The following is a 27,624-nucleotide window of genomic DNA, read 5'->3' on the forward strand; positions in this document are numbered from 1 at the left end:
AAATTATACACCTATAATTGTGTACAATGGACGTTGAACTCGCCTCTCTCATATTTGACACAGATACACGACACTCGAGCCAAATCCGAGAGAACAATTTTTGTTCTTTTTTATAAAAACGTATATACCCAAAGATTTGTTAATTACTTTGGACCGAAACTTATCAATCAAGTTTCCATTGAACTAAGAAATATGAAAAAGAATAATGAACGCAAGAAAACAATTAGATTATTCGTTGATCACAACTTTGATTTTTTGAAAGAAATATTTGAATCAATTCACTGAATCATATCTGAATTTTTTTTTTATCTCACTCAGACCTGCCTTCGCTTCGCCTGATTATCTGATTCAATCCTTTTTCGGGTTGATCATTGCTTTCTATTGTTTTTTTTAATATACAGTTTTATTTCTTACTGAAAGGAATTAATAGTGTTTTCTCACATTCATAGTTGTGTTCAGATCTGGGAAAATATACAACACAAGCTTTGCTTAGGCGTTTCCAAGAACTGAAACCACCCACTTATTTATTGTTATTTATTTATTGTTTCAAATCACTGTAATTATCATTAAAGATATGCTAATATCCATTATAGACAAGAATATGTATCTGAATTGAATAAATTGATTGATTGATTGTCTATCCAAGAATATATAGAGAGGCAATAGAATTCAGAAGCACACGGACCATTCCAACAAAAAGGAAGAGGCAAAGAATAGTGCTCGAGAAAAACTCGAGCACTTCGTCCATTACCTCATCGCCTTTGAGAATGTCCACCGCAGTGGTAGACGAACTTCAGGCATGAAAACCTGTAGACTTGTAGCCTGGGAAATATCTTTGACATAAATATCTGAGGCCGTGAGAATTACACTCTTTGATAAACTTGTAATGTTAGGAATGAATTGGGTGCTTCATCTTATATCTGAATAATATCTTGTGATATTATTCAGATATCTTGTGATATTATTCAGATATAAGTTGCTAATGAGGTAATGAGGTGTGTCTTATTCTGAAGCTTCGAAGTATACCATTTAGCAACATAGTGATCCATGTGAGTGAGTAATATAGCTATAGGAGTTCTACGACATTCCTTATGGAAAAACACATGCAAGTTTGTTCAGGTCCATTTGGGCGATTTTTGGACCTCAGGCCCAGTTCAAACAGATTGGAAGGGACGAAGGTCTGCGCCTCGTCTCTGCCAGCCTTCCACTCTGTGTGAATTGGGCCTTAGACCTTCAGAGCCCACTCCTCCACTTTTGCCGACATACAGTCGACCAATCAGTAGCTACCGCGCGTACAGCGGAAAATCCAAATCAGTCGATGAACAAAGCGACTCCGTGTACAAAATCCCATATGTTTCCTCATGTCGCTAAATTATTTGCAACTTTCATAACATCCGTACGGAACCTTGTGAAACTTCAGTGAGTGGGAGAGAGACACGTGTGAGGTAATCGCTGCAGAGAAAAACGGAATGAGTATCGGAGAGATTCAAAAGCGTGGTCCCCTCTTGGAATTTTATATCGTCATCTCTTTCATATATTATATTGTGTAGCATTCCTATGGATACTATCTGATTCGATCCCATAACAAATGTTTGGAGTACAAAATAAATAGGAAAAAGTGTTTATCGTATAATTCAATGTTCATATGGAAGTTTCTGTTTCGAAAATACTTTTTCTTTCGTGTAATTCGTTGTAGAAGTAGAAGTTTCGGTATGGCTTCTTCTTCCGGATTGTATTTGGAAATAACGTCTACGCATGATCTTCACATACTTGTGAATATTTTATTTCGAGCTTGATTGCTCCTCAGTTGCACCTAAAATATATTCCTGTCAATCAAAATTGTATGGTATAATTAACGATTATGATTTGCATGACATGCTTATCGCAAGTCACGAATTCAATATAATGAATATCGAATTATTTTACACAGTTGTCCAATTTCCACATTATCTGTGACCATTACTTCGAATATCTGTCCTTGAAAGATAGACAGATGCTCTCGCGGATTTTCTGTAGACCAATGAAAAAAAAAAAACAATATTAGTGATTTGTTTTGTTATACCTCACACGTCAAATAATTCACTTGTCTCGTCATTCCATTTGGATAACAGGTCATCAGCTGCGGATGCACATCTTCATCGACAGCAGAAGGTTGCATATCTTAATGAGGAGGAGGAGGAAGTGATTTCAAATTGGGGTGAAACTAACCAGGTTCAATTCAACGCCACAAAAAACCCAGGCATCGGTTTTCTTCAGAAAGATAAATGTTTCGGAACCAAATATAATTATGTCGGGACAGACAATTTCGCTTATTGTTTCGATAAGTTTGTTGAGGGTTAAATGGACATCCATATGTCTTGGCACAATCATGTTGCTAGAATTGCACAAGGTACTTCCAAACCAGAAAATTGTACACACCTCTGCAACTTTTGGAGTTTCCCCTCTGAGCATACCCTGAAGCTACTGAATTCCATCCAGACGAGCTGATTGGAGACACCTGCAACCTTGATAGTCTGGAAGATCGAAGAAAAGTTGGGGATTTATCTCTTTCTAATATATACTTTCATGGAAATATTTCAAGTAATTTGGCACATTTGATTCTATCAATAGCGGTACATATCAGAAATACACGACAGACTGTGACTGCTCATCGTTTTGTGGTTCAACTCACTACACCTCAAACTTCACTGTTTGAAAACTCTTTCATTTGGAGAACTGCGTTTATGTGGAAGAAGCTTCCTGAAAAAGTTTTCCCAATGGATTTAATTTCCAGCGATTCAAATCCAACGTGGATAGCTTCTTTTGCACAGGCACCGCTCCTAGAATGCTCTAATCTTGAATCACTCCGTCTCGAAATTTCAACTTTAATCTCGTAATTTCGAAATTGCAACTTCAAACTTCAAATTAAAAGTCGAAATTTCGAGAAAAAAAATCGTAATTTCGAGAAAAAAAATCGTAATTTCGAGATCAAAGTCAAAATTTCGAGTTTGAAGTCGTAATTTCGAAATTTCGAGATTCAAACTCGTAATTTCGAGATAAAAGTCGAAATTTCGAGATTCAAAGTCGTAATTTTCAAGAAACAAATAATAAAAATATGTTGCCCTTCTGCGCTTCCGTAATTATGTAGTCATGTTTCATAATATTCAATCATAGTATAGTGGTTGTAATGTGAGATGTACTCTATTGGATAACTTCAAATATCCGGATCCATCCATTTTACTGTGGCAGTTGTACATCTGAGAAGCTTTTAAACTCTTGGAATGTATTTTTATGCACACACACGTTTTATCTCAGATGCAACTACTGCATTTGCATACATTTGTACGAACAGTATGGAGTGTCTAGTTGAGTCGACTCCATATTCCAGGTCTGCAGAATTCCGTGAATATGTGTCGCGTACTATCCAATTTACTGTTGGCAATCCAATCGTCTCCAATACCTCTCATACAGAGATCGATTTGGAGGTGGGTAAATATTGTTGATGCAATTTCCAACCTACGGATGGTAGTCGTAACATTTTACGATCGCTATTTTAAATGTAGGGATGAGAAGGATATAGGACTTTTAGGCATCGTTATTCGTGAAAACCTTTTTATACCCCTTTCGTTTCGGATATATTTCTACTGAATGTTGTGAATTTTTTATCTCATTCCTCAAGTTTTCAGAAAACTATTTTGTATACTTCGTAATCACTGTGTTGACTCAAAAAATATGGTCATTCGAAGATCAGTTAGTTGAATCTAACAGTTCACTAACAAGAGAAATTTACTTTCAGAACATGTCGAAGCATTAAGTGCATTCCAGTTGAAAGAGCTAGGATGAATGAATCATTTGATGTTGATATTGTAAAAATACCGCAGAACACTTCAGATTGAGTTTTTGGTGGATAAGAGTTCTACGTAAGAGAGGGTGGCTGACTTCGTCACCCTCTCCCTATAAGTAACCAGGAGGCCAGGCTGGGCCAATTCAGACTGGAAAACTCACCGAACTATAAAAGAACGGAGCGAACAGAAATTTCGGAACAAGTGGAGGAGCACATATTGAATATGTGCACGGACCACATGACACTGAAGTACAACTTTAACACAAACTTCACGGCCAAAATCATAAGCCGTGGAGAGTGGAAGACCATTAGTCATCCCGAAAACATGTTTGGAAGAAACACCTGGTATACAGATGGATCGAAGACCAAACATGGAACGGGAGCTGGAATATACCGAGAGGATAGAAATCTAAACCACAGCTATCCGCTAGGACTATACACATCCGTCTTTCAGGCGGAAGTGTATGCTATCTTACAGTGTGCAAGGCTTATTAAATTGAGACCTCAAAGAAATGAGCGGATCAATATTTTCACAGCCAACAAGAGCGCACTAGGGGCTCTGACAAACCCGAAGGTTACATCAAAACTGATCTGGAAATGCCATGAAGAACTGAATGAACTTGCAAACAGAAACAAATGAACTTTGTACCGGGTGCCAGGGTATTCAGGAATCACAGGTAATGATAAAGCTGATGAATGCGCTAGACGCGGATCATCAACTTCATATATAGGTCCTGAACCAGCTCTGGGGGTACCAAAATCATTGGTACGAAACCAGATTAGGACATGGACCAATAAAAAGCACACAGAGTACTGGAAAAAAGTACCTAGCAACAAACACAGTAGAACCTTCATTAGGGAACCGTCCGAGAAAAGAACTGAAAAAACTACTTCAATATAGTAGGGATTGGCTCAGAATAATTACAGGATTACTAACCGCTTAGAGAATACCTGAATAAAATGGGGCTGTACAACGGAGACCTAAGCTGCAGATTATGCAACGAAGGGACAGAAACAGCTCTACAGATCTTATGTGAATATGAGGCACTGAATTACAGGAGGCAGACTATATATGGACGTACAAAACTACGCCCAGAAGAATATGACGAACATCCAACACGGAACCTGTACAAACTAGTACAGGGAACGAGACTGATGGAACGGATGTCATGAGAAGATGGAAGAATAAACGCAATAAGCCCAAGAGGCTGCAGTGTTTTCTGGAGACTTGTACTAAGTGGACAAGTCAGACAGCTCCCCCCCAAAAATAATATTTAAGGAATTCCAATCAAGAATATCAGTGCAGTGATATTCAATTTGAAAGGCCTTTCAATAATGTATCTGAGCCTGTATCAGTTTTAACGTTATAATGATGAGCAGTGTCCAAATATTATTTTTTTATGTTTTGTTTGAAGGTGATTGACAATGTTTTATGATGAATTGCTTTTCGAATTTGAAAGCCGTGGAGAGAGCCGTGATCAATGACTCATCGGACAGCAAGTCATGATGGTTAAATTTCTGAAGAAGCTAGCCACTCGCCCCAGCGAAACGTTAGGAAGAAATTCCAAAAATCCACGGCTTTCAAACTTGAAAAGCAACGACACTGAAAACCTCAACCGTGAAAGTCTAAACCATTTTGTCGATATGAAAACATATCCATCTTTGATTTGGTGACCAAAAATGAAACAAGCTACTTCTAACACCTGACTAACAGATTAGGGAGGTATTTTACAAAGATGTTGGTATTGAATATTACATTCTCCAAACTCTAAACATTGAATCACTATTTAATTCATCCCTTTCACATTTCTCAACAATGGGGAGGCAACAGCGGCCTAATTTTCTTCCAAGCTTCAAAGAATCGAAAGAAAGATACTTTGTTGATTCAATTACAAGCCTTAATCCATAGTATGGAACACTTAATATACAGACATCAAAAACTGAACATGTGACTAGAGCATGAACATAATGCTTTGGTCAGTATTCCTGGTGTTAGTATATTCAATCTAGCAAAAAGAAATTGATTTGGGGCCTCAAAAATGATTGAATTTTCAGAAAGCCTAATATCATAGATGGATCTGGGAGGGACATCAAAACTGGTGAATATAAATAGGGTCACAATGTCAGGACAGACAATTCCGCTTTCTGCTTCGATGAGTTTACTGAAGGTTAAAATGGACACCAATATGTCTTGGCACAATCATGAAGTTGGAATTGCAAAGGCTTCTTCTCAAAAGCTTAGAACACTGTTCCGAATCAGAATACTGTACACACTTCAGCAACTTTTGTTGCTTCGTAAAGCTCAGATCAGATCTTCTTTGGAATATCGCTTGCAACCCTGGTAGTCTGAAACATAGGAGAAATGGAGATTGTCACTATTTCAAAGATACTTCCACGGAAGGTGTTCAAGTGACTTGGCACATTTGATTCCATCAAGAGCTACAGCTGCTCATAGTTTTGAGGTTCAACTCAGTACACTTTGAACTTTACTGTTCAAAAACTCTCACATTTGGAGAACTGCGTTTATGTGGAGTAAACTTCCAGAGAACTTTTTTCTGTATAAATTTAATCCCCAGCGATTCAAGTTCAATTTCAACGCTCTTGGAGTTCCTTTAGGACTTTCCTGTAGAGCTTGTGTTGTGTCCCTTAACAAATCACACGCAACGACAAAACTGATAAGGTTATCAACTCCACTTAAGTGACCATGAAATGAAACATAAACAATACTAGTAAAATATTCCTGTAGGCCAGTCATTTTAGGGGGTTTGCCTAGGAAAGTGGACATACCCAGCTGTAAATTCGTATAAACTTTGTATTTTGGCATCATAAAAGTATTCTCAAAATTCACATATGATTCGACAGCCGCAACTTCAAAAATTGGGGTTCAAAACGAGCCCCAATTTTTGCACGTCTTTTTGCACGTTTTTTGCCAATATCCAATGAGTTTTATGCTAATTGTATTGATAATCAATATTGTAGAGAATAAAAGTCTCTACAACTTTTGTTTCAATATTTGTTCATACGTTGAATCGTTTTTGGGATAGAGGGCAGCGCGAGCGCAGATTGAATAGTATTTGAAATCAACTGGTTGTCCCGATCGAAATCAGCTAATTCAAGGTTTATGAATGATAACTCAATGACAAATACATTATATTTAAATATTTTCTTCATTAATTATTTATTTTCGAATAAGTATCAATTTATTAATATTTGTTGTATTTATTTTATTTTTAATGTCATAAATTTATGGACTATTTGTTAATTTATTAATTAACACTTACCTGCCCGTGTAGTTATAATACATTATAATTCAAATTTTATCTGAAGTAATTATTTTCATATAAATAAAAATGAATAGAAAAGAAATAGAATTTCAAATGATATTTTTATTAAAAAATCTCATTTGATACATTTGTGAATGTCAAAATTAAAAAAACAGATAAAATAATTTAAAAAATAATGAGTTTTAATTTCAATTTTCTTCTTTTTCATCGTCGTCGCCTTCTTGCAGCTGTAAAAATTCAGGGGCGTTTAATGAAAATTTCTTGTTCAAGAGAATAGGATGCCAGGTATAAATTTTGAAGTTATAAAAGAATTTCAGAGTTTAGAAGTTTTAAACAAGATTTACTAAATCATTTTTTTCTCAAAATGCAATTACCGTAAAGGAAAATACAATTAAAATGTAATTAAAATATATCCCTCAATGACTTTTTAAAATACAGGAATAAATTGCATTATTGAATTCATAGATCGGTTCAATAATGAAAGAAATATTCAAATATAATGTATTTGTTGATAAAAAATGAAAATTATTTATTGAGTAATGATTTATAAACCTCAAATGAGCTGATTTCGATCGGGACAACCAGTTGATTTCAAATAATATTTAATCTATTTAATCTATTTCAGAAATGTTTGAAACAAAAGTTGTAGAAAATTTAATTCTCTACAACAATTAGCATAAAACCCATTCGAAACGAGATATTGGCAAAAAACTTGCAAAAAGTCGTTTTTTTTGACATTTGACTCCTCAATTTTTGAAGTTGTGGCCGTCGAATTATATGTGAATTTTAAGAATACTTTTATGATGCCAAAATACAAAGTTTATACAAATTTACAGCTGGGTACGTCAACTTTTCGAAATACAGGCCTAAATCGACCTAAAATGACTGGACGACTGGAGAAAACCTTGTTAAAGAGGTCACCTAAGAAATAAAATGAAGAAATATCTACAAAATAACTCATTGAACGAGGTCTATTGAGGAAACAATTGAACAAAATAGAATTATATTTTTATGCTGGTTTGAGGCACTTTATCACGAAAATCACAGCCTGAATGAAATTTGCAAAAATATGAGAAAGTTGAAGCCAAGAACATTCAGCAAAGTGGCACATGAAATGATGATGTTCAAGTGGGTGTCATAAAAAAGGGACTGGAAAGCGTAAAAAGTTCTTAAAGTTGCAGTGATGACATTACACTGAACATTTTTTCATCCTTCAGCAAGTAGAAGAACATTTTTATTTTCTGCATTTACTCCTGTACTGTTGAAGTTAAAAATTTCCTTCGGTCTTTTAAGAGATATCTTGGAGATGCATCTCGTGCTGCTCTGATGAAGTATCGAGTATCAATCACAAATGAACTGCAAAAATGCCTCTTTGGAGCATACAAACATATGCCATTTCACATTCTTGCTCCTTATTTCATCCAGGAAATTGAATTGGATCCACCGTTTTTTCCTCGGAGTATAGACGATATCTAACACTCCAAAGAGAATATGTTCCATTAATTTTCAAGTAGTATTAGAAAAAACTCTCTCTGTAGATAGATAAAGAACGAGAGAATGTCCACTCCAATTACAGAAGTTAAACGAACTTTCAACAAACCTGAAAAAGCTCAAATAAACATCGGAAAGCCAGCTAAAGTTACTCCCGAGTCCATATAAACATGCTGAATCCTGGCAACTGGACCCTGAATTATTTTTATTTTAGTTGAAAGTTAGGACTCGACATATGAGAACTATTGGTGATAATCAGAAAGTTCACATAAAGTAATGCAGGGAGTTGACAAAAGATCGGATGGCATAGCTCGAAACTTTGAGAGCAGAGGTTGTTTGGGATACTTTTACTCACTGTTATGGTATGAGTTTTGTTTGCAAACTATTTAGCGCTGTGAGGAAGAAGCTTTTCGAGAATATTCTTGGAGTGCCACTTCAGTATAGAATTTATATTTTGTTTCACCAGGAATTTTTGTAAATAATTGAAAGGCAATTTCAATGGTATCATTGTGACTTCATTCCTGACGATTGACGAATGGCTTGTTTGTCGTATTTTGAAAATGTACTGGAGATGACGATCTATGAAACTACCATTCGAGATATTTCAATTTTAGAGAATGGTGACGATAGATCTAGAGAATAAAAGAGACTGGAATGGAAGAGAAAACAAAAAGATGAACGCAAAGAACATGAAAGAGAAGGAAAGAAGAACAAATGATTTTCCTCGAACAATTGAAGGAACAGAGAGTGAGATGCTGAAAAATATTTCGCAGCAAAGATATATAAAAATACGTGACTAAGAGGAAAAAAATGTGTGAGACTTCAGGGGACACCTGGCAGATATGAAACATCAATAATAATTCTGAAAAAAGGTTGGTTGGATAACAGGATCAATTTTTTTTTCAAAATAACAATTGTTTTTCTGCCGAGATTTCGAATTTATTCAAATTCTTCTTCAGGGCTCTGTACCAATTAATTATCATAAACGTACCTTTCACAAGGTTTCGATTTCACAATAAATAATGAGTTCTTAATTAAATTACTCATCGAAAAGTAGTTTTTTCGTGTTGATAATATTACTATTTCAAAAACCATCTGACATATTAGATACATATATACATATTTGAAAAAAATACAAAACATTGCAAACAACCAAAACTTCCGAGACTACACCAACACAAAACGACAATAAACAAACGAATGGCTTTATAATAATAATAATAATAATGATAATAATAATAATAATAATGAGCTGAATTCAAATATGCACATTTTGTCTCGTAAATTTATCATCACCGAATGACAGGTCATCAAGAGCACATCTAAATGATAAAATGTTTGTTTTAGTGATATTGAAGGATAGCAAATTAGCATCACACCACTCCTTGATTGTTTTCATATCAGTAGATATTGCATTGTGTGAATCATTTGAGTTTTTGTTGTTCCACAATATCGTCGTGTCATCAGCGAAAGAGAGTGAAATTTCCTTGAAATACTCAAATTTGCAATGTCATTGACATATAATAAGAATAAGATGGGGCCCAAAACTGATCCTTGTGGAACACCACACAAAATTTCCCTTTTTTTTTTTCTGAAAGTCCTGTTGCTCTTACCATTTGACTCCTTCCTGAAAGGTAGGATTCAAACCATTTGAGCGTCATTTCTCTGCAGCCATACCTATTGGTGAATTTTTCTTAGCGAGATCTTATCATCAACGCAATCAAATGCCTTAGAAAGATAACAAAAGACCGCAGCTGCTGCACTACCAGAATTAAACTTGTAGTAAATATCATAAAGAAACGAAAAGATAGCATCGTGCGTGTTTTTATTGCTTTGACAACCAAACTGGATTTCACTTAAAATATTGTGGTGTGTGTGGTGTGAGTCTGATGAGGTGGTGTCTGTTTTTTAATCAATGACAGAAAGAAAAAGAATGAAAAAAGGGTATTCCGGTATTTTACTTATCAAATTGAAGTATGCAGTATTAGGCCATCGATATCTCTTCTAGTGTTAACGTTATCGCATTTGAGGTTATGTATCATTTCGCTCAAAATCTTTTGGATAAATATGGTTGAACATCTAGAATAGTTGAATGATCAAAATAAAAAGTGTGTCCATATTCTTTTTCATGTTCAACGAGAGCTGTGGGAGTGTTTATATTCCCATGTGTTCTGAAATTCGTGTTTTGAGATACCGTCCAGTTTGACCAACATAGTATTCGTGACAGCTTTCACAGCCACAAAAATCAAGCTCGACATTGGATGGATCAGCATTAAATAAGACAGGCATTGACGTCACAACTGCTTGACATTCTTCAGGCATCGCTGACAGAAGATGAACTATAACTTTTTGGTCGTCCATTTTACCTCCAGCATTTTTCAAATCACGATACGTTCTCTCGAACTCGATCAAAAAATCACCAAGAGAGGTTTTTCCATCAAAATGCATGTTCCTCAACTTTTTCTGCAACTGAACCTAGCTTGATATCCCCGACTTGACAAATGTAGATTTGAGCGAATTCACCATCGCCTCAGCAGTGTCTTTAACCATGATTGTTTCCAATATATTGTCAGCAACACACTGAACTATAATATCACGAGCAATGGCGTCCTTTTTGCAGAAATCATCATAGTCTGGATCAATTTCTTCTGAGCCGCCGCCATTATTCACGCCTTCTTTCAGAATAAGTTACTGAACCCTCAACCTGTTGTAGCACAGCTAATTTAATGATGAAGCAACTTATTGTAATAGTTTAATGAGGAAAATGTACAGGGATTAGTCAACATAAACGACCGTTAACAAAATCCACACTCAAAGATAAGGAACAACAGAACAGCCTTTTAAGGAAGATCATAGAGTATGTGCAGAATTGTATTCAATTTAACATCTTTCACATTCAGCATACCGTTTTGAAAATTTTGGTCCCATATTGTCCCACATGAAGACTATTACACTCCGGACACTTGAACAACAGAAGGAATAGAAGCAATTGGAGAAGGAAAAAGAGTGGGATGCTGAATTATCTTCCGCAACAGGGAGATATAAAAATGCGTAACCACAAGAAAAAAAAATTGTGAGCCGATACGGGACGCCTGGCAGATGTGAAACAATAAAAATAATATTTTGTGACCCCCGTGATCACTGTAGGTGATAACAGGGCACTTGACTCAATCAAGTACTTGAATTTTGTTTGCCTGTGAGAATGTGGGTATGCTAATCTGAAACTGGTGACTAAACAAGACCGATTTGGTAATTTTTTTTTCGTCGGACTTGAGTTGTTTTCTTTTGGAGGTTTTTTTTGGCTAGTTTTTTCCTCCAGCTGCGCAATTCTTGATGTTCATCTTCAATTTACATAATAATTCTTTGCAGGCATTCTGTTTCATTTTGAAATTTTTCCATCGATGGATCATAGATACCTGAGCTGTCACAGCAGATTATTTTGCTTTCATCTATTTCGACAGGTTTAATTCGAGCTATGCAACTTTCATGGTAGACCGAGAAGCACTTTATACAAATTATAACTGTTGATGTTTTCTTTGCACAGCATTTGAATATGTTCTTGGGCTCTTCCACATACATTAACAGAATTATCCCCTTTTTCGCGTTTTGATTCCTGAGGTTCCTGAGGTTTTGATTCCAGCCTAGAACAGCCTTTTAAGGAAGATCATAGATGTGCAGAATTGTATTCAATTTAACATCTTTCACATTCAGCATACCGTTTTGAAAAATTTCGGTCCCACATTGTCCCACATAAACACTATTACACTCCAGACACTTAAACTTATAAGTTTATAAGTACAATACTACTGTGTCAACTTTCTTATGAACTATTATCCCCTACTCTTGTATAAATATATGGACATATGAAAAATTACCATAAAAACTTATCCAAATCTGGAAAACTTTTTTGAAACCAAATGACATGTTCTCCATGAATTTGGATGTTATTTATCACCTGTCGAGAGATTCATAACACCCAGTGGTATGAATATTTTGCTTACCTTATGTTTTTTCCTGAAATTCTCCACCAAAAAATCCTCTCAACAAACCAGGAATGTTTGTTTGAAGGTAATTGACAATTTTTCATGAAGTTTCGAAGTGAAAAGCCTTCACACCAATGTTCCAATTGAAGAAGCACTACAAATCATACAGAGGAAGCTATCCGAAGACGGGGACCTGGATAATAGAATGAACTTACCTATAGAAGAAATTATGGAATCACTAGAATTCTGTGTGCGAAACACACGATGAGGGACTGCCAATGGGATAACCACATTCACCAGTTATAACCAACATATATATGGAGTGGTTTGAAACTCTGACCATTGAAGAAGCCCACAAGAAACCCCGACTCTGGTTGAGATACATACATAATATGGAACCATGGGAATAGTGAACTAGACGCCTTTCTGAAACACATCAACAGCGTGAGACCTTCCACCACTTTCACAATAGAGAAGAAAGTCCACAACGAATTGCCATTCTCAGACGTATTGGTGAAGAGGACCGACACTGAGTGAGAAACATCTGTATACCGAAAACCCACTCAAACGGGGTATTACATAAATCACGATTCCAACCACCATCAATCTACAGAAAGAGGAACCATCAAGACTTTATTGTACCGTGTTTGAAGGCTCTGTAATACGAGTGGAGGTCTCGAGAAAGAACTAGACATCATCAAAGAGGATCTTCAATGAAATAGTTACTTCAAAGCGATGGTGAAACAGACTTTGCGGAAAATCCTATAGCGGTCAAACTAAGAGGCCATTGAAAGTTCGCATTGCCGAGCATGAGAAACACACACACCGAGGGAAAATTAGCAAATCAGAAATAGCATAGCATGTTTGGACCCATCAACATAACATCGTGTGGTTCCCAGCTGAGAGCATGCCCAGGGAGGAAATTCAAAGAAACCGCAAACATGTTGTCCAACAATGTATTTAGCCAAGGTAGCGCAATATATGGAAACTCATAATCAAGGGGAAAATGCCAAATCTCGCGAAACCAATGGAGGGAAAAAAGAAGATAAGTGAAAGTAGTTTAATGACCCATAAATTGTCATATTTCGAAGGAATTAGTCCAGTCATCACCCAAAGACGATTGTGGATACTAAAATCGGAATATCGAGAAGTAACTCGGCTTAGAATTTCTTAATATTGTTTTTGGTTTTTTATTTTTTGTTCAATTTTGACATTTATTATCTGTATTTTATTTCACTGTAATTTCATTTCAGGGTTTTTGTTTAATATTATTGTTATTTTCAGCTATTGTTTTCAATTCTTCATTTGTATTGGTTTTGTCAGAGATTTCAAATCATTTTATATAACATCGGACAATGGAAGTCCGAAATAATGAAACCCAGGAATGTTCCAGTTGTCCCTCAGCATCTTAATAATTTTTTTAGGAAACTCATATGAGCTCCGGTCGTTATTTTCCCTCCTGTAGAGCTTTAAAAAGTTTCAGCCATATTTCAGAATGACAAAACCGTTGGCTTTTTGTTAACCATCCAATTCCATCTCCTACGTTCTGCCATCCGGATACAATTGTTGATTAATGGCCGCGTTCGGTCTGCTTTCATTGAGGGTTATCAGGAGAGTCTTTCTTTGGTGAAATATCGCTAATCGAACGGGTGGAAGATTGAAAGAGAAAATATCAATATTCCGTTCCTTACAGTGGTTTTCCAATTTCATCAGTACTGACACACTGATATACTACAAGTTCTAACGAATTTCAATAATAATTCTATAATAATTATTGTCCATACCAGCTGAGTTGCGCTTTATGTTGTTTCGTTAAGGATTCGGTATAAACCCAAAGAAATAAGTTTATTCTGTTGAAATCAGTGCAAATCGCTGTTGTATAGTGAAAAACGTGTCGAGGTTTTTGTAAACCTCTCGTAGTGGCAACCTCAAAGTGAGATGAATTACCTAGACCTTGTCATGTAATTACAACAAATGTACTAATCATCAATTTATTTACTTGGTTTAACGAAGTTAATAAAAACACTTTTGTCAAATTTCCACTATTTATTTTTACCACCGGTTTCGGGTTTTACCCTATTATCAAGTATGTAAAATCTGAAAACTCGGTTATATCGGGAGTTTTTAGGTGAGCTAGAAGGATAGGTAGTTGAATGAACAAGGTGTCAACCGTAAAATTCAACACAGAAGATTATAGGGGTTATTAAACTTATAAATTCGAAAGATTACATAAATCGAGTTGCTCGTTTACGGTTATATATTTCGAGTTCTCAATTGATTTGGTAATTTCCATGGCTTCCACTGGATTAATTTTTTTTCCTCTATTGCATATGTGTAGGATTTTGAGGTTATCTTTAGTTATCTTGTGTTTTTATTCTTGTAGATGTTCATACATTGTGAATTTTTTGTATAAACAGACGTGTTCACGGAGCCTCACGTCAAAATTTCTACCGGTTTGGCCTTTATACAGGGTGATTCGAAAGTACTTTGACAAACTTCAGGAGGTGATTCCTCACAATATTCTAATATGAATTGTCCAAATGAATAAATGTCCGGAAACGCTTCGTTTCCAAGAAACAGGATGTTGAAGTTTTATTTTTATTTTCGTTTTTTTCAAATAACTTTTGAAATACTGAACTTGATTAAACGAAACTTGGTAATAGGAGGTTTTTGAATTGTCGAATTCGAACCTGATGTTCTTATTGCTCTTAGCCGTAGGAGGCGCCACCTACACGTCTTTTTCTTTTTTAAAGATTCATAACTTTTTTGGGCGTACTTCTAGCACATTTTTCAGTAAAAAAATCGATTCCTCTATCATATCTACGTAAATAAGCTACCCTTGTTACTCGTCTCTGTAAGCAACCGTTTTCTAACTATTTGGACTTGAAAACTTCAAGTCGATTATTTGATAATCGATGCATGGTGAAGTTATTACGAATATTTTGCATTTTTCAGAAGAATGCTTTGGAAATAAATTTGAAGTTTGTGAGTAGTTTTGGTAATTACATATTTTGTGACAGTTAGACGTTTTGTTGAAGTTTCCGTAAGTAGAATTAGAAAACACTTATTTTGAAAAAATAGGTGATTTAGCCGAAATGCATTTTGTTTATGGCCTTGCGGATGGCAATGCGCGCGAAGCAAGACGTATTTACCAGGAGCGATTTCCTAATCGAGTACTGCCTTCAGCTCCAACATTTGCTAGTCTCCACCGTCGTTTGGCAGAAACAGGTAGCTTCGAGAGAGCAGCTGATAACCCCAGAATTGGAAGAAGCTGTTTTGAACGCTCTCGACGAGAATCCAGAAACAAGCACAAGAGTAATTGCTGAAGCTGTCAATTCTACTCAATCCACAGTTTGGAGAATTATCCACGATCAACACTTTCATCCATACCATATCCAAAGGGTACAGGCTCTTTTGCCACGAGACTTTCCCTAACGCATTACTATGTGTCAATGGTTCCTCAATCCTCAATATTCAAGATATGTACTCTTCACGGACGAGGCAAACTTGTCCCGAAATGCTATCACAAACTTTCATAACAACCATGTTTGGGCTCTCGAAAATCCGCACGCAGTTAGTGAAAGGATCGGTAGGGGTGTAGAAGAACCTAACCAGGCGTGGGCACCAAGGTCCCCAGATCTCGTCGCTCTCGACGAGAATCCAGAAACAAGCACAAGAGTAATTGCTGAAGCTGTCAATTCTACTCAATCCACAGTTTGGAGAATTATCCACGATCAACAGTTTCATCCATACCATATCCAGGGTACAGGCTCTTTTGCCACGAGACTTTCCCTAACGCATTACTATGTGTCAATGGTTTCTCAATCCTCAATATTCAAGATATGTACTCTTCACGGACGAGGCAAACTTGTCCCGAAATGCTATCACAAACTTTCATAACAACCAGGCGTGGGCACCAAGGTCCCCAGATCTAAACCCGATAGATTTTTATTTTTAGGGACATTTGAAGTCACTAGTTTATAAGACTCCAGTAGTGAACGAGGAAGATATAAGAAACCGAATAGTAGACGCCTGTGAAACAATAATAAACACACCAATAATTTTTGAGCGGGTACGAGATTCAATGACTAGACGACTGACTGCCTGTATCTTCGCTGAAGGTGGACACTTCCAACAATGTATTTGAATACAATTTAGTTTCGTTCATTTTAGTTTATTCTACATATTCAAAATTTCCTGAAATAAAATGTTGACATTTCTTGCAAATTTTATTAAAATAAATACTGATTATGCACCCTTGATACAAAAATAACTATTTTGCTTAAGGATGTCATAAAGGAACGTACCCAACAGTAATGACCTCTTCAAACGAGTAAAACGTCAAATTCATTTCCAAAGCATTCTTGTGAAAAAATCAAAATATTCGTAATAACTTCAACATGCATCGATTATCAAATAATTGACTTGAAGTTTTCAAGTCCAAATATTTAGAAAACGGTTGCTTACAGCGACTAGTAACAAGGGTAGCTTATTTACGTAGATATGATAGAGAAATCGATTTTTTAACTGAAAAATGTGCTAGAAGTACGCCCAAAAAAGTTATGAATCTTTAAAAAATAAAAAGACGTGTAGGTGCCGCTCCCTACGAGTAAGAGCAATAAGAACATCAGGTTCGAGTTCGACACCTCAAAAACCTCCTATTACCAAGTTTCGTTTAACTAAGTTCAGTATTTGGAAACGAAGCGTTTCCGGACATTTATTCATTTGGACAATTCATATTAGAATATTGTGAGGAATCACCTCCTGAAGTTTGTCAAAGTACTTTCGAATCACCCTGTATATTGCAGAGCATTTGCCACACTCATTCAACTACGTCTCCTACTAGCTTACCTAAAAACTCTCGATATAACCAAGTTGTTAGATTTCACATGTTAGTTTCATACTTGATGATGAAGTAAAACCCGACACCGGCCGTGATAATAAAAAAAAACAGTGGAAATCAGATCGAAGTGTTTTTATTCATTTCATTAAAGTGATTATGAATTTCCACAAAATAAACAAGTCATCAATCACACATTTCATTCATTTGGGAAAATGTTTACGATTATTGAATTGCACACATTTGGATTTTATGTGGAGTGTCTCAAAATACTGAATCGTTATAAAACAACGATAAAAATAAAAACAACAATGAAAATCAATTGGCGCTCCGGGCGACTTCATTGATTCCAGAGGCGCATTTGCTTTTTCAGCTGCAGGAAAACCCGAAAAAAACTGCCGCACCACATCATCTGAAGATCTTGAACTGCCAATGTCCTTTCTCTCATAAAACAAAATGTAGGGTATCTCCAGAGTCTCCAATAGATTCAATACATCGCCAGAACCCTTCGTGACACGACTATCGTCAAACTTAAACCAGTCCGTTTCGTCTTCGACCAAGGCGTAATAATGACCAAATTCAATGTCAGAACCACAGTGAACGAGTTCGAAAGAGTTTCCTGCTTCCGTCACAGGTTGAGTCTTGTTTGGAGATCATCAGTTAGTTTGGTGCATGTTTGGCAATACAGTCGATCATCATCTGTTAAAAATTCCATTTTCAGATGATTTATCAATAACCTTCGCACGGACTGGTTATTAGTCATATTAGGAAACGCTAGTTCCAGAAATTCAAATAAGTTTTCGCTACTTCTTAAGCATTTACTACAAAGTGAACAAGTGAGAATTTTTCCAGCAAAAGATTTACTAACACAAGACTGTACGGAATCGAAATTATTAAGATTCACAAATTACAATCACCTTTCGAAAATATTATATCGCTCATTCTATGCACCGACTATATTATGAAAATATTTATTTCCAGTTCCGATAAAAATATGTTATTGGAAGGTAATCCTTTATCATCATCACTTTCGTTATCCTCTGCTGAATTTTTGGGCCCAAATTACATGTTTCTTCCACAAAAATCGATTACATTCTATATTTTTTTCAGCCACACTCTTCAAATGTCAACAATCTTGGTAATGAGGATTGTATTCTCAGTTAGAGTTTGTTTATATCATAGTTTCCATCAAATATCTATTTCCTCTAAAACCCACCACATCTTTAAAAAAAATTGGATCTTTTCGTTGTTATTCCTGTCAATTTGCAGACTCGAATTGACGAATATTGCTCGAGAAAGGTTTTTGCCAGTCTATTAGACTTCAGAAAGATTTTTATCGTTCGCGAAACATTCACAAATCCCCGACAGAATCGATATAATTTGAAATTGTATTTCTGAATTGAATCTATCATTCTTTCGAATGAATCTCGCTTCACTAATTCTGTATTTTATGAAGAAAGGCAAGTGAACGCTTCAGTGATTGAATTCGATTCAAGCAAATTTGCAGAGGATGAGAAGGCGAATGGTAAATCAGACAATGATAATTTTCAAGTTCAGTTCTTCTGTTCTCAAAGGGCGGAAGAAACGTCGCGTTGCTATTTTGCATGAATATCTTTTCAATTTCCAAGGTTCTAGTAGTGTGTCAGTGATTCCTCAAGTATAATTTGAAACTAGTTTCGATAACTTTTTCAGTTTCCACAATCTTCTCAGTATTACAAGAACCTGACAGTTGATAATGTGAATAATAAGCTATTTGTGGGAGTGGCCAACATCTTTGAAATATATTTTCTTCGGTTTTTCCGACAATCCAATACAACCCATTAGTGTCTTTCGACTTTTCAAATATAACATTAAAGATATTACAAAACACTCCATTCGAATGAATTCTATTCAGATGCTCTCAAAAGCATATGAAATCATATGAATTCGTTAGAAGAATTTGATATCGGTACCAAATTATTAAATGATAATAACAATAATAATTATAATGTTTATTGAGATTCAAATCACAAAAAGAAATAATTAAAGTAATACATACAGTTGAATGAACACTGGAAAACACAAAAGCAAATAGATGTTGCTTGTATGTGGTGAAAAAAAGATCCAAAGGAGGGAATGAATATAATGCAGACATAGTATCGCTCTTCGAAATTCACGTTCTACTACAAGTAAGATAAAAAGAACAATATAAGGATTTACATTAAGCACTTTCTGTGTTTGAATTTACCTGAAACAGAGTTTGTGTGGAATATCATCGAAATTTCTTATTCACGTTAAATATCTATTGATCTCATTATGTGTATAATATAACATAGTTCAAATGTCCGCCAAGGTTTCAATGGGTGGAGCGCATCTGCAACGTCCAATTTTCCGTGACTAGCGCATAAACCAGACTGGATTTGACCGATGGCTTCGGTTATGTTGGCTTCGAGGACCACTGTAGTTTGTAGCTTATTTGTCTGTACCTGCGACTTTCGAAAAGCCCACAAGAAAAAGTCAATTAGGGTCAAATCGCACGATCTCAGTGGCCAGTTCACATCATCTCCATATGGGATAATCACCATCGTTCTCAAAAAAATATTTAACGATGATACCATTCAAAATCCACACCAAACAGTAACTTTTTTGGGATGCATTGGACGCTCTTGGATCTCATGTGGATGGATGTCGTCCCAAATTCGACAATTTTGTTTGTTCACGTATCCATTCACCTGACAGTTCTTGTGTAATTTGAATTTTGTACTGGTGCAGGCCCAACTCACGTAACAAAATTCGCCAAGTTTTCATCTCAGCAACTTTTGATGCTTAATGAATCTCAGATCAGACCTTCTTTGGATTATTGTTCTCATGTATGGAGCTCTGCCCCAAAACATACCCTGTAGTTGTTGGATTCCATCCAGAAAAGAGCCATCCGCTTGATTGTAGACGCGAACATTCATCAGAGTGAATGTCACATATCTCATAATCTTTTCAAATTTCTAACGGAAGGGGCCGCCTTTAATTTGGAATACACGTGTATTCTGAATGAGCCATTACCTAGCTGCTGGGGAAAATAGAAAAAAAACTTTCTTTATACCTACCTCAGAACCGTATGACAATACAATATGATCATTACCTACTATGTTATCAATGATAACATGATGAAAATAATAATAATGTTCGTATGTTTAATACAAATTTTGCAATCGATATTAAACAAACTTCATACGTAGCTCTGAAGTGGATGACAATGCAATATAATCTCTATACTAAGTTCGAAGTAATGTACCGCAAAGAAGTATCTACGTGAAATGAAATCGCGGTATAGTTTACTCTGTGGAAGATGTGATATCTTCTCAGAATACATCTTTCACTTGTTCATTACAGTAACCTGAAACTAACAATGCAATTTTATCATTTCAGACCATATTAACAGATAAAATAACATTGTTTCAATCTAGATCAGACAATAATCTTCCATTAACTTCTCATGAAATGAATGAACCGGAGGAAAACGCCGATGATGCTAATTCTCAAGTTATCTGCAGCAATAGTTTCGTTATGAGCTTTATCCCTTGTTCGACTGTTCTCGAATAAGTACATAATTTTCCGAATCTAATTCCCGCCAGGAAATTGGAGCTATGAAATTTCCGATGAGCTGCGGTGTTAATAAGATCGGTTCGGATTCACGCCGACGATTAATACCTGATATGCATCGGATGAAACTCAGACGTTGGGAAGTTTTGTACGAGTGTCGGTGAAATTCCAACATGGAACTACTTACTGACATGAACTTGCTGGATTGTTATAGTGTCATTCGGAATTTGAGAGTTATTGACTCAATATTTCCAATCCTCCAGTCGAGGGGTCTCCAAAGTTTGAAGCCTTCGGGCCATACTGATTTTTTCAGTTTGTTCCAAGGGCCAATTTTTGCCCTTAAATATATTTCTAGACAAGGATAGTCGCAAAGTGTGTGACCTGAGCAAACTTACGCTTTTTTTGCATTTCAATTTTTATTGTGTATTGTGACACTTAACGACATCTAGTGGCGAGTAGTGGTACTATGTACTATCTTTTTCAGCTACCCGCTAGGTGGCATTAGGCGTAATTAAATATTCGGAATTACCGTGTTGGTTCGAGAAAATTATGGTTCTAGCTAGTGTATTCCGATCACCTTATGTGTGATTTCTTAGCATGGAAAAGAAGCGAAAAATCGACAGCGAATGTAGAACGTTCCTAGAAAAATGGAACTTTCAGTATTTTGTGATTGAGTCCAGTAATAAGGCGCTATGTTTAATTTGTAATGAAACCATAGCTGTTCTCAAAGAATATAACATTAAACGACACTATGAATCGAAACATCTTCAGAGTTACTTCAAGTATACAGGAAGTTTGCGGAAGGAAAAATTTGAAGCTTTGAAACGCGGACTCAAATTGCAGCAATCTTTGTTTACCAAAGCGAATACTGAACAAGAGTCTGCAACTCGCGCCAGCTTTCGTGTGGCTCTTGAAATCGGAAAACGTGGCAAACTATTCACCGATGGAGAAATGATAAAAGAATGCTTGATTGTAGTAGCCGAACAAATATGCCCCGAAAAGGTGAACTTATTTAAAAGTGTCAGTTTGTCAGCAAACACCGTGGCTCGGAGGGTGCAAGACATCGCAGAAAATATATCATCTCAACTGTCTGACAAAAATGGACATTATGAGTGGTTTTCTCTAGCATTGGATGAGTCAACGGATGTGTCAGATGATGCTCAGGTGTTGATTTTTTTTTCGCGAAGTGGATAAAAGCTATGAATTGTATGAAGAACTTCTTGATATTGATAGTATTCACGGCACGACAATTGGGGCAGATATTTTTAAGGGCGTTGAAAATGCCATTAATAAAAAGAACCTCCGATGGAGAAATTTGAAATCCATAACAACTGATGGAGGCAAAAATATGTATGGTAAAAATGAAGGAGTGGTTGCAATTGTGTCAAAGGCTCTAGAAAATGATGGTGGTTCAAAACCATTGGTCTCACATTGTATCATTCATCAACAGTCCTTGTGCGGAAAATGTTTGGATATGTCTGAAGTTCTAAAACCAGTCATATCAGTTGTTAACTTCATCAGATCTACTGGGCTGAATCACCGACAATTCCGCGAGTTCATTCAACAGATTGAAGAAAATGATTTACCATATCATACTGCCGTACGCTGGCTTAGTTGCGGAAAAGTCCTTAAGCGCTTTATTGAACTTCGAGCAGAGATCGAAATTTTTCAAAATGAGAAGCAGCGCCCTTTTGCCGATTTAGAAAATAGTGAATGGATGTGGAAGTTAGCCTTCTATGTCGATTTGACAAATCATATGAACGAACTGAATTTGAGATTGCAAGGAGAAAATCAGCTTCTCCCTGATTTATACACCAATATCAAATCCTTCAGGCAAAAAATAATACTATTTCAATTGCAATTACGTAAAAAATGTTTCTATTCAGCCACACTACTGAGTCTGAATTTCCCGTCAATTTTGCAATCGAAACTTTGAGTGCTTTGAAGATAAATTTTGATACTCGTTGTTCAGATTTTGATGTCATTGCGAAAGAAATTAAGCTTTTTCAAAATCCTTTTGATTCTGACATTGAAACCCTGGCTCCGGAAGTCCAAATGTAAATTATTGATTTACGGTGCAGTGATATGCTTAAGAACAAATATCAAAATTCATCTTTGTTGGAATTTTATAAGAGTCTTTCAGTGGAGCAATTTGATAATTTGCATAAATTTGCTCGTGAGTTGTTTTCTGATTTTGGTAATACTCATTTGTGTGAGAAAACGTTTTACAAGATGGAGTACACAAAGAATGTTCACAGATCTCAATTAACCGATGAGCATCTTAAGTTTCTTTTGATAATTGGTTCAAGTAAAATTGATCCAAATCTACAAAGTATTGTCGGTGGAAAATCACAATTACATAAATGTCATTAGTGTTTTTGTTTTACTGTGATTCATTTCAATTATTTGTTAGTTATTGATATGCTCAAACTTAGATACTCAAGTTAATTTTTCTTTGTCATCATTTCTGTTGTTAAGTTTCACCTTTCAAGTAAATAAAACCGAGTAAATATCATTCTGTGTTTTCTTCCTCAATTTATCACAGCAATAGTAACAACAATTAGGTAATCATTGGCTGTCGCGGGCCGGATTGATGACACTGGCGGGCCGGATTTCGCCCGCGGGTCGTAGTTTGGAGACCCCTGCTCTAGTCGAATATAAAATTTCCAATCTGTTACGATGACCACATTCGAAAGAGTTTTCAAATTCTTCGTGTGATTTCAAATCGTCCACTCAGATTTGAAATCCTCAATCTATTTTTGAGTTAAACTGATTTACACGCGAATAACTTGGGCCTTCACACGCGCTTAACTTGGGAGTAAACTGATGAATGCGTGAAGAGAGCTTTATGAAAAATGTGATTGGGTGAGGCGAACGAGAGTTGAGAGGGAGGTAAAAGTTAGTGGAGATGAAAGGAGAGAGAGTTCTGTTTCGTATATTACTGTATATTCTTATCATTTCCATATTGCCACCGGTAGACAGCTGTTTCAGCCTATTGGGCATTTTCAGTACCGGTGGTAGGATATGAAAGGTAGGGTTTAACGAGACTTTCATGTGCACTAGCTCAAAATTGTCTTGAAATAGGATACAAAATTAAATTTGATCAAGCATTCAGAAAATAATATTTCTGAAATGCTTTTTCACGAAATGTTCCTAACAAAAATTTTGATAACATGAATAAAAAAAAGACATTGAAAATCTAAGTATAGTTCACAATTATTTACCTGACATAGATGAATCTCCGTAATATCCTCAATTCGAAATAGTCACATGTTGTATAAAATTCATTCAATGAGCATTTTATAAATGCTCATTGACATTTATGGCGAAGGAACCGGGCGCTTGCAATTTAAATATTGGAAGAAGAGGTCCGCTTGGCCTAGGTCACTAGAACATTTAGTCTATACAGTTACAGGTAACTCGAAAGAGGAGATTTGTGGAAGTAAATATAATTCAATTGAAAAATATATGGTAGAAAGAAGGTTTGGACTTCCTACATCTTGAATGTACTCATATTGCTCTTTCTAGTCAAGCAAAGTCAGATAACAATAATGAAAATTTTACTGTCATTCACGATGATTCTTTTTTAGAAACAGAAAAGTAAGAAACTCTTTGGAAGGTTCGAAATAGATGAACATTTCAATCTAGCAGACCACTATTATAATATTCATACAGTCATTGTTCACTGTGGTTCTGGCGTTGAATTTGGTCATTATTACGCCTTGGTCAAAGACGAAACGGACTGGTTTGAGTTAGACGATACTCGTGTCACGAAGTGTTCTGGCGATGCATTGAATTTATTGGATCCTCTGAAAACACCCTACATTTTGTTTTATAAGAGAGAGGACATTGGTAGATCAAGATATTCAGATGATGTGGTGCTGCAGGTTTTTCCGGTTTTCCTGCAGGTGAAAAACCAAATCCGCCACTAGAATCAATAAAGACGCCCTGGAACGCCAATTATTTTTTATTGTTGTTATAATTTTTATTATTGTTTCAATATATGTTTATTATGAGGAAAGTGAAGAAACATTACAGTTCAGATACTATAAACATAGAAACCTCATATCAACCAGGTTTGTTGTATGAGTTGACATAGTTTTTGTTTTTTTTGAGTTTGAGCTTTTTATATTACAGCCCTCGATAAAGCTAATAAACATTTGCGAAAGCTAGGGCAGCTGAAAAGAGTAAATATTTATTCTAATCAGACCGAATCCCCGAAAAACTACTATTCTATATATACATAATGTCGTTACACTATCAATTATATATATATATATATATATATATATATATATATATATATATATATATAAATATATATATATATATATATATATATATATATATATATATATATATATATATATATATATATATATATATATTGCGAAGAATACAAATCCAATCCCCTAGTCGGCTCAAAGCAAACAAAGAGTTTTTTCATGAATGAAACCAATATAAAAATAGCCAAATTCATCTGGAATATTTTTCTACAAAAATTTATCGCTTTCTACGGAATATGAGTGTGATAAGAATGAAAAGGAATAAGTTTATTCGATTACTGACATATTAACGTCCATACATTGAAAATCCGAATCAATTTAACGATGAAATGAAAAAACTAGATGAACTTTACAACAAAAAGGACGTATTTTTGAAGGTGTTTCTATTTATTTTTCTGGTAACAGGCCAATGCATATATTTTATAGGCAAGATATGATATCGAAGTTCCGTATTCATCAAAATTATGAAATTTGAATGATATTTTGTTAGAATGGATAGAGCGAGAAATTGAAAAAATTGGAAAGAAGTCGAAATGACAGTACAGAGTCCAAATTTCGAGCAAAGGTATAAAATTGGAAACTGAGCAAGTTTTTTCTTGGCATTTTCTGAAATTTCCAAAGAAAAATTCCAAATTTGACAGGTTTAGAGGAGCACATGGTGAAAGAAAAGAGGCTATTTTCAGTAGATCTATTACTCAAAGAAACTTTCATATCCCGCGAAATTTATGTGTTACTCTATACATAGATGGTTGGGAGAGATGAATATTTCGAGATTTTATTCCAAAATGATCATCTTCTTCTGGATACAGTCTTCAGACACGGTTTGATCTCTGTGGTACATGGGACGTTCCTTCCCCGCTTGAAGCTTTGTTCACAAAATGAAGCTGTAACTAGTTAGGTAAGGTTAGGTTAGGTTAGGTCCAAACTAAGTGGGTCTTTTGAACTTTCCACCACAACCCGCAAGGGTTTATTGTGGCTCACACCTATTCACACTTGACCAAATAAACCCAGCTTCTTAACGAAGCCGATTAGTTTACATGGTGAGTGGTCTTTCAGGTCAGATGGTGAGAGTACGGCTCTGCCGAACTGTAAAAACCTAATTCGGTACCCAGCGGGGCAGGCACAAAGTATGCGCTCTGCTGTTTCCTCAATTTAAAAACAGAAGCGACACACACTGTCTTCCGACAGTCCGAGTCTCTACATATGATGATTCAAGTGACAGTGACCTACCTGTACGAAGGCTTGTTAGATATCGTAGTTCTGTTATAACTGCCATTACGATGGTTGAAGTAAAGTATTATTTCATCCATAGAGATCGAGATTGATCACCCGTTTCTTCGGTGTCGATATTTTTCCAGTTGAGAAAGCGCTGAAATACTTCGTGACTGTCGGACCTTCGAGCGTCGTTGTGGTCATGTTCAAGTTGGGCTAGACTAAACAAATGAATATATTACATCCTGCTAATGATCATACGCTTGAAAAAGTTAAAAACGCTGAGATGAGGTTTTTGTGGTTAGCGTTGCTGACGCGAGGGCTTAGGAGTCTTGCGAGAGATACAGAAACTTGGTCACCAGAGCCCGTCGAAATGAGATCGGGGATCTCATCCCTCAGCCTTCGAAGCTGAGGAAGTTGGCCTAAATAGGGGAGTTAGTTTGTCTAAGCGCGTAGTGCGAAAATTGAGGAAAGTCGGTAGTGGAATCGGAAGCCGGAATCGGGTACAGGGGAGTTTTAAATAAAAGTGTTGGCGTGGAAGACACACCGGGTCAACGGAACCTATGGTTGACCATAAACCACCCAAAGAGCCGTTATGTGAGTGTTTGTTTTTTTACTTACCAGTTGATATTGCTAGAGAGTTCACATATTATTTTGTCTGAGTCCACTTTTCATTTGCGAAGAGGTTATATATTGTTAGGTTTCAAGTGCTGACAGTTTACCTAAAACTAAAACAAATAAGAGCCTTTCTGTCAATTTAGCGAGAAGAGAATAGTGAGTGAAAAGCATTTTAACTAAGATTAAAATTCAGTTCTGGAACCATAGTATTTGTATGAAGATGAACAAAAAATGTAAGAGTCTTCCAAAGAAAGGAAGGAAGCAATTAGTTTCAAAAAACTAACGTTATACAAAACTGTATATAGATGATGCAAACATTGAGGTTGAAATCACAATTGAATTTCTAACAGAAATAATTGTATAGCGAAACATGTGTTGTGTAAAAATCTCACAATAAAATGGTATTTCAATTTCTTTTTTCTATTTTTGTAACTCACCTTCGAACTCCACTGACCATCAAATATACTACATGTTGCCTAAAGCAGTATACCTGTGTTATTCATGTTCGTCG

This window comes from Leptinotarsa decemlineata, unplaced genomic scaffold, assembly GCF_025532065.1.
Source record: "Leptinotarsa decemlineata unplaced genomic scaffold, Ldec_3_MD MMD2_tig00001719_RagTag_RagTag, whole genome shotgun sequence".
Classification (NCBI taxonomy): domain Eukaryota; kingdom Metazoa; phylum Arthropoda; class Insecta; order Coleoptera; family Chrysomelidae; genus Leptinotarsa; species Leptinotarsa decemlineata.